Source organism: Schistocerca piceifrons, chromosome 8 (genome assembly GCF_021461385.2).
Source record: "Schistocerca piceifrons isolate TAMUIC-IGC-003096 chromosome 8, iqSchPice1.1, whole genome shotgun sequence".
Taxonomy (NCBI): Eukaryota; Metazoa; Arthropoda; class Insecta; order Orthoptera; family Acrididae; genus Schistocerca; species Schistocerca piceifrons.
The window spans coordinates 324,145,281-324,154,835 of record NC_060145.1 but is presented as its reverse complement, the minus strand read 5'-3'; positions in this window follow the sequence as shown (position 1 = coordinate 324,154,835).

Here is a 9,555-nt window from a genome sequence, read left to right as displayed (position 1 = left end):
CATAGTTAATTAATTATGTGTCATTCCAATATAGTATTAATCATTAGCCTTCTCCTAATTACAAAGCATAGCATCATTTGTCATTTCAATATAGTAAGAATCACGTTCTTTTCCAGTTACAAAGCATAATTAATCAATATAGTAAGAATCATTAGCCTTCTTCTAATTACAAAGCATTATGAAACAATCACGTTCTTTTTCAATTACAAAGCATAGCATAATTAATTCGTCATTTTCCAAGTAACATATTATTCATTGCTGTTCAGCATTACTCAGAACTTTCTCAAACTGGTATCACTATTTGGTACTGGTAATACATTTTTTTGTTAGCAATGCATTGCGTTGGGATCGATAATTAATTGCTGAGGCATAACACTATTTGCTTTAGACCTATTGCTGCAAATGAGGATAGGTAATGTCATTCGTCATGAGTCAGCTGTAGCAAGATTATGTAACAAGGCAGTATATGTGATCACATTTATAAATGATAAACACAAATGGGTAAAAAATAAAAATGCAAGTACTAGAACAGGTATAATAAGTAACAGGTTTAGCAAGTATCATGAAAAGCTTCTCCTGGAAAAAATACAAAATGGATTATTGAGCTGAAAGAAGAAACGCACACTATGCTGAAAAGTAGTGAACTTCGAATTAACAGGTAGTGAAATGTGTATAAAAATGTGTTCCATAGCTGTCCTTTCCAAAACTTTCCGTCATCCTACTATGCAATATAACGCCTGCTGTCAAAGCAAACTGCAACAAATACTTAAATAACTACATAGCATAAATACATAACTTCAACATTATCCTCATCTGTAAAGAAAAAACTTCATTATTCATTATCCATATTATCATAACTTCATTATTATCATCACCTGTAAAGAAAAACTTCATTATTCATAATACCATATTCTTCATCATTATTCATCAGCATTCATTATCATCTGCAAAAAAAATCACTTCATTACTCATTACACAACTAATTCTTATCTCTAGCATATTTCATCACTAAAACTAAGATGTGTAGTTCTGTCTGACAGCCTGCATCAATCACCTTGTATTCTGAAAGAAAAAATTAGTTAAGACTGCTATTCTACGATGAGTATAGTATATTCTTGTTAATGCTTGTTAATCCTGATCCATTTACTCTTCCTCATAAAGTTATTACATCTTCTTTCGTTTATTCCGTAGGTGAAATTCCCATTTCTGTTGAATTTATTTCTTACATGCATCATTTCTTTCTGAAATTGATGAACAAAGATTAATGTCTTGCATTTAAATCATATACCCACTAAATAATGACTGGTTTATGGTGACACAATTAACCATACAGCATAACATGACAGAAAACGTAATAAGTCAAAGACATTGACAGTGTTCAGATGCAAAAATGTACACAGAATATCACAATGCAGCAGCAAAATGTAAAACAGTCACGATCTTGAGATGTCATAAGGCAAAAAATGTCGAAGTCGACTGGTGTGTGTTATATCTTAACTATTTCACAGTGCATACAAACAAAACTGAAAACAATCGTACATAAAAAGACAAAATGTGACGTTCGTTGTGTTCAGCTTGTATAGAGGCGAGAATTAAAGACTTTAATGGAGAAAAAATGTAACGAAATTAACATGTCATTAGATAACATTGCATAATTAGTCATAAAATACGTAAGTGTCTCTGAAAAGATATGCACGGTCTGATGTGTATCGACAAGAAAAGCGACCTGCTAACCTTACCTTGCCGGGCACTTGCCAAGAAAAAATACGATAATCATCAGTAATTAGTCATGTGAATATAATTGCATAAGTGGTCATAAAAAAAATTAGTAAATGGCATCATAGTGTGTCGAATCATAAAGTGGTTTCATTCAATAAACGGTTTAATGTTTGAGATATGGTGATTGCCTTTCGATTTTCTGGTTCTCAAAGTTTCGACGTGTACAACATTGGGATGAGGAATGCTGCGAATCCGATATGGACCTGCGTATAGAAGTTCAAATTTACTGCACTTACCTTTTAATTTGCTGGATAAATAGTGTGTACGTACTAATATTTTCTGTCCAACGTGAAAGTCGCGGCGTGTACAAACCTGTTTTTGCTGTCTTCTCCGGCGCTCTGCGGCACGTTTGATGTTGTTCAGCGCAATGTCAATTATTTCGTGGTGTCTTAGTCGACGACATTTAGGGAAGTTTACTAATTCTTTAATTTTGTTTGGTGGTTCAACGTTTTTCAGTATAACAGACGGAGATAGCATAGTGGATTCATTTGGAATGGAATTAATTACATCTTGGAATGAGAGTATGTGTGTATCCCAATCAATATGTCTTTTGTGGCAGTATATTCGGCACAGCTTACCAATTTCTTTCATTAACCGTTCACAAGGGTTCGAAGAAGCATGGTACTTGGATATATAAATCGGCGAAATGTTTCTAGCTCGTAACATGCGTGTCCATATGCCAGAACGAAATTGAGATCCATTGTCGGAAATTACTCTCATCACATGCCCTACATGAAATAGAAAATGTTTTACAAATGCTTTCGAAACAGTTTTAGCAGTAGCTTTGCGTAATGGAGTGAAAGTAACAAATTTTGAAGTGAGCTCAACAGCGACAAATATGTAGCAAAAACCTCTGTTAGTTCTCGGAATCGGACCAAAAATGTCTACAGCGGCCATGTGTCTTAATTTAATGGGTACAATGGGATATAAAGGAGGAATATGTGAAGTGGTGTCTGATTTAGCTTTCTGGCAAATTTTACAAGACGCTAAAACTCGTCGTATACGTTTCTCCATGTTAGTAAAATAACAGTTCTGTCTCAGTATAAGAAAACATTTTCGTGCTCCGTAATGTGCGTAACTTAAATGAGTGTACCAGATTAATTTGTTAACCAGTTCGTCAGGAATGCATAATAACCAATTGTTGCTGTCAGGATGAGAGCGGCGAAACAGAATGTCATTGCGTACAGTGTAATTGTTTCTAATCGTAACATTATTCTTATCTTCCCAAAGGTGTTTAATTTCTTTCCACACGTTGTCTTTGTTTTGTTCTTTTGCTATGTCCTGTAATGACGACGAAATAAAGTTTTCAAATGCAACTTGCTGAATGTACATGACACTGAAATTTGCTTTGCAGAAGTTGGTTGCTACGTCTTGCTGATTGTTGCTCAGAGAACGCGATAGTGCGTCTGCTATAACATTTTGTGTGCCGGGAATGTGGACAATCGTAAAATTAAATTCTTGTAAATATAGTTTCCATCTACTTAATCTATTGTGAGTGAATCTAGCCGAAAGTAAAAATTGTATCGCTCTGTGGTCTGTGTGGACGGTGGTATGTCTGCCATAAAGAAAGTGCCTAAATCTCGTGAAAGCCCATACAACACATAATGTTTCAAGTTCTGTAACGGAATAATTTCGCTCAGCAGGTGACAGAATGCGGCTTGCAAATGCGATGTTTTTAATTACTGTAGAACCATCTTCTTCAATTTCCTGGAAAATGTGTACGCCTAAAGCGGTGTTAGAACTGTCGGTGGCAATGTAAAAATTTCTGGTAAGATCTGGGTGCGATAAAAGTGGTGCATTCAACAGAGCATGTTTCAAATAACATTCTCGTGAGCAAAATTCTGCGTGTCAAAAGTAATGTTTGCGTTACTGTAATATGCAATCTGTGCTGTATCTGGTTAAAATCTATCGTACGTGTTATTATTTACGGGAGGATGCTGTGGCATTTCGACTATTTGAACTGCTCTGCTATTTCTTACTGACGTGTTACGCTATGGATGACACCTATTGTCTGTTTCATTCATGATTATTTGTTGTTGCTGATGTTGTTGCTGCTCATAAGATCGACTGTTATTAAATGTACGCTAAAATTTGTGCTCATCATTTTTTTACGTCTGTCATGATAGTAATTTCTATACGGCGCATTGCGATACGAGTTGAAATAGTGTGTTATCTGTACGTAGTTATTTCTTTGCTGCCATGCGTTACTATTTGTTGGAGCTGGGACTATACGTGCACGCGGCGAAACATTAAAGTTTGGTTGACCTTGTAGACTGCATTGTTGGTTACGTATGCTAAGCGGTTGACTTTCATGCTATTGTGGTGGAAAACGTCTATTGTTACCAAAAAATGCGTTTGCTGTTAATTTTACACATACTGATGATTACGATTTTTATCTGTTATTTAAGTTCTCGTGATTCTGGAGTGCCTAATGAAAATTGTCACATTCGCTAAAAATTTGTCACATCGGGTTTTCTTTACATATTCTTAATCCTAGATAGAGCAATAGTTAAAGAGCTATTTTGATAGATATAAAGGATAGTAGAAGAAAAGGCAGCAGTGCAGAAAACTAAAGATGAAACAGCACTACTACAGCTCGGGGCCCTATGCTCGCTACGGCACATATTCATTAAAGCGTAATGAATCCCCTGAGGTCATTTACGCTCTGCAAATAAATTTTGGCTTTTGCGTTACAGGCAATTGCGGTATAAATTCAAAAGCAAATAGTTGTATCCAAGTTAATTCTAGTTTCTTCATTATAGGCAATGCTGTTGTAAATACAAAAATAAATTGTCGCATCTGGTTCAAAGCTAGCTTCTGCATTACAGGCAATAGCGGTGAAAGCATAAAAACAAATTGTCGTATACAGCTCAAAGCGTGTACCTGTGTTCTGTCATTATTAAATTCCTTAGATTTTCTTACAAATGCAAATTGCTCGAAATCTACGTTCTCGTCACTCAGTTTGATAACACGTTCAGGTTTGTGTGTGAATCTGTTCGTCTGTGTCATTTCGGATTTCAAGTTGCGTAGCTTTTCAGATTTTAAGTCGCGTGGCTTTTCGGATTTTAAGTCGCGTAGTTGCTGTAAATTGCTCACATTATACACGCTGCGTGAGCCAGACAAATGTTCGCAAAGTGGCGTCTGCTGTGATGCGTTATTAACTGAAATACTTTTCATCTCTGTTACTTCTTGTTGTAAACTCGACAATTTTCTATGCAACGTGTTATTGGACGAATCGATCTCATTAATTGTCTGCTGTAAATTTTGAAATTCAGGTGTTTGGTTAAATGAAACCGGTGCAGTATCGTCTGATTTATTATCATTATTACTTTCAATAGCATCAATACGACTGGCTAATTCATCATATTTTTCAGTCAGTATTTTTGCCTGTTCATCGGTTTTAGAATCGGACGCATTAATCTGTTTTTGCAACTTAAGTGTAGTTTCGCTCAGTTTTTTAACATCAGCTTTGATGACATCGCAATCCTGTGTTAGTTCTAATTGTTCGAATCTGTCTGTCACTGTTTGAATATTTACTGTGTGTGTATCTGTTTTTGATTTAAGATCAGAAATTTCATCACGTAATTCCGCGTTCAACTGTTCTATGGTATTAATTTTGTCGGACACTGTAGTAATATTATTGTCTACATACGTTTTTGCCTTCGCAAACATTTTACGTTTGTCTTGCTGTCTCTGTGCTGTGATTGTTTCCATTACTTGTCGTTTCACTTTGTTTTGATCCTGAATAAATTTGCGGAAACGCGTATCACTGTTTTGTATATGGTGATTAAGACGTTCGTTAATTTGAGAGTTCTGTTGTTCGAATTTCGCGTCTATCTTTGCGTCCATTGTGCGCGAAAGTTCTACCGTCATTGCTTTAAACTCTTCCCGTAATTGTGTAGCTTTTTCAGAGCATTGTTTAGCGACTCCGCTAATTTCGTCTCTGAGTGTTTCTGTTGCAGCTGTTTGCAATTCCCTTAATTCCTGAGCAACAGACTTAATTTCTTCGCTACTTTTTTTTGAACAAGCCTCAATTTCCACGCGTAACTGTTCCTTAGTGTCATGACACTGCGCGGCAACGGCTCTAATTTGTTCATTAAGCTGTCTGGAATTGTCGTCTAATTTTTCATTTAACTGTCTGGAATTGTCGTCTAATTTTTCATTAAGCTGTTCGTTCTGTTCCCTAAGTTGTTTAAAATCTTCACTTTGTTTGTCTAATTTTTCATTCTGTTGTTTGAAATTGTTGTCTATTTTCTCACTTTGCTGTTGTAGCAAACTTCTCATAATTCGTACCAAGTCAAAACTAGCGTTTATATTCTCTGTGCTGTTTAGTGGTGGATCTGGAATTGTCTCGTTTTCTGTAACCATTTGGTTATTCTGAGATTTACACAAAGGTTTGCCAGTTAAACATACACTGTCAGTCCCTATTTCGGAATTAAATAAATCCGTCGTACTTTCACTACACTGTCCATTTTCATTAGAAATATTTGTCTGAACGTTACTTGAATTTTCCAAACCGGGTGTGTTCCGCTGGGCAGCGCTCATTACTATAGACCGCTCCGCGTTATCAATTGTCGTCAAATTAACAGACGAGACAATTGAGTTCGTTTGTTCATCATTAAGGTAAAAGTCATCACTAGTGGTTGGAATGCATTGATTGTCAGTGAACGCAGGATTGTCATCATTACACTGCGTGTCACAATTACTATCGGTCACGTTGTTTAAGTCGGTAATTTCGTTCATAATACCTCGCGATACACTATTCACAGTCTTTCGTGGCATTTTGCAATAGTCACAATTATTCACAAAACAATAAGCACAAATGCAAAAGCAACACACAAATACAATAGAGCAACGAATTGCCGTTGACCTGTAGAAAGAAAGTCACAAGATTAGTAAAAGCGTAGCGCCAAATCCTAATTATACTTAAGCAAATAAGAGCAGATATCTGACTGTTTTTCAAAAGACTCTCAACGAAATACGATCCTGGCAGGGTCGCCAAGTGTAACCTCCCCACAAAAATTTTAAAAAGACAATATTTAATAGAAATGGAGCCAAGAAGCAATATCGTCCCCAGAGAAATATTTAAATAAAAAATATAATAATAAATGGGAGCCAACTGTAACCTCCCGCAATGAAATCTACTGACAATGACAATGAAACAAAAATTAGCAATCTGACCCAAGTATAAGTTCCTCACAAAAAAATGAAAGTCCATTCAGTGATAAGAAAATCTCATTGATAATGATAATTCAATTAAACCGAAATATCGGTCTTTGGCCTTCTGCAAAAAATCAGAATTAAAGTCTTACCTCAGTATAACTGCATGTCAAATTTCTGCTCTTATTGTTGCCCACGGCTTGGAGGAACTGCATTGCAAATAATATATATTTTTTTTTTTTGAAATTTAACTGAAACTTTTCTTTAAGGGAAGTGGCACGAAATCGTTAGTTCAATTAAATAAATTTTTTTTGTAAAAATTGCTTTGAAATCAAAATTATTATTGGGGCACTTGTTGGAAATTAATTACAATAAATAAACTTTACATTATCTGATGATTACCTACATTAACAATATACCTCATTCAGCATCTTGACCAGAATGCCATGTCGACGCTCGCCGACTGCGTCCCGCTCGCGACCGTGACAGGACTAAACCACTACTGCCGACAGACTACATCACACAACCGCACTGGGCTGCTACTACCGACAGACTGCTCTGCATGACGACTACTAGCGTACTGCTGGACGCAACTGAACTGAGCTACTGCTATCGACAGACTGTACTGCATGACGACTCTCGCGCGGTCAAGCGCAGACTAACTACGATAATAGGCTCTCTGGTCAAAGATTTTAACGTGCCTCACCATCGCTGCTACGTTACATACGTGTTTCACTACTTAAACCTAACTAACCTAAGGACGTCACACACACCCATGCCCGAGACAGGATTCGAACCTGCGACCGTAGCAGTCGCGCGGTTCCAGACTGTAGCGCCTAGAACCGCTCGGCCACCCCGGCTGGCCGCAACACCAAAAAATAATTAATGTAGAGTAATGAAATTTCGAGAGTAAACTCGTCTAGGTAACATATTTAAGTGATTAACATTACAAGATCACAGGTGGTGCCAGGTAAGCCATTGAAATAGTGAAATGCCGGTACATTAGTAACCAATGTAGCCGCGAGAACTGAATGCAACCATGCAGACGTGCATGCATTGTATTGCACACGTGCCAAATGTCAGTTTTTGGGATGGAATTTCATACCTGTTGCATTTGGTCGGTCAATACAGGTACGGTTAAAGCTGGTCGTGGATGATACTGGAGTTGTCTAATGATGTATCTTATGTACTTGATCTGAGACAGATCTGATGATTGAGCAAGCCAAAACAACACATCACACTCTGAAGACACGTGAGGATACAGCAGCGGTATGTAGATGAGCGTTATCCTGTTGGAAAACACCCTCTGGAATGCGTTCGTGAATGGCAGCACACGTCGAATCATCAGTTTGACACACAGTTTTGCAGTCAGGGTGCGTGGGATAACCACGAGAGTGCTCCTGCTATCATAGGTTAATTGCGCCTCAGACCATAAATCCAGTTGTAGGTCCAGTGTGTCTGGCACACACTCAACTGACCTAACTCACACATGGTTATCACTGGCACCAAGGCGGAACGACTTCATCAGATAATGGAATAGACCTCCAATCTGTCCTCCAATAAGCTCTCGCTTTACAGCCCCGAAGTCGCAAATGGCGGTAGTTTGGAGTCAGTGAAATACACGCTACAGGGCGTCTGACTCGGAGCTGCCTTGAAGTAACCGATTTGTAGCTGTTCATTGTGTTAATGTGGTGCCGACTGCTGCTAAAGTTGCTGCTGCAGATGCAGTACAATGTGCCAGAGCCACATGCCGAACATCATCTTCCCTCTATGTAGTGCCACATGACCATCTGGGGCCCGGGCTTCCTGCAGGCTGTACATTCTCCTGACCTCCACTATTAGCATCATGTAAAGTGGCTACATACCGGCCAAGTCTTTCTGTGATATGGCAGAAGGAACATCCAGCTTGTCTAGCAAAGAATCCTAAGTTCCCCATGAGTTTTACCTACCTACCTTTACATGAATCTCCCACTAAAAAGTGCTGTTCACGTCGATATTCTTAAAAGGGAAATCATTATTTCTAGCTACTCTTAAGTAATCCTCATGCATACCATTCCCATATTCTTCAGTTTTTCGGAGCACACTGACAATAGGTGTTTCAACTTGTAACCTCCCCACAAGAAAATTTTAATTAAATGACAAACCAAGTGTAACCTCCGCACAAAATATTATAATTAAGTGAATTTTTTTTAATATTGTAACCTCTGAACAAAATTGACTTTAATGTAACCTCTGAACAAAATTGGCTCTCATTTATAATCTCTGTGCAGAAATGCATTCACATTTAATGTAACCACAAAATTCAATTCCTAAACACCGAAATAATAAAAAAATTCAGTAACCTGGTAAATTTTATGAGGACAGCAGCGCTGCGCCTCGGCCCTGTATTCTGAATAAAAAAGGAAAAATTCTTACCTCAATAAAAACTGCGAATATATCTGCTCTTATGTAAAATTTTTCGGCACAGCTTCGTGCAATGCTGGCCTATATTTTTTTTTTTTTTTTTATTCTTGGTAGGAATGATCATGCATTGGAAATATTCTTTAAATTGAAATGAATGCTTTTCTTAAGAAAATTGCTTTATATTATAAAAATTATTATTGGGGCATTTTTTTT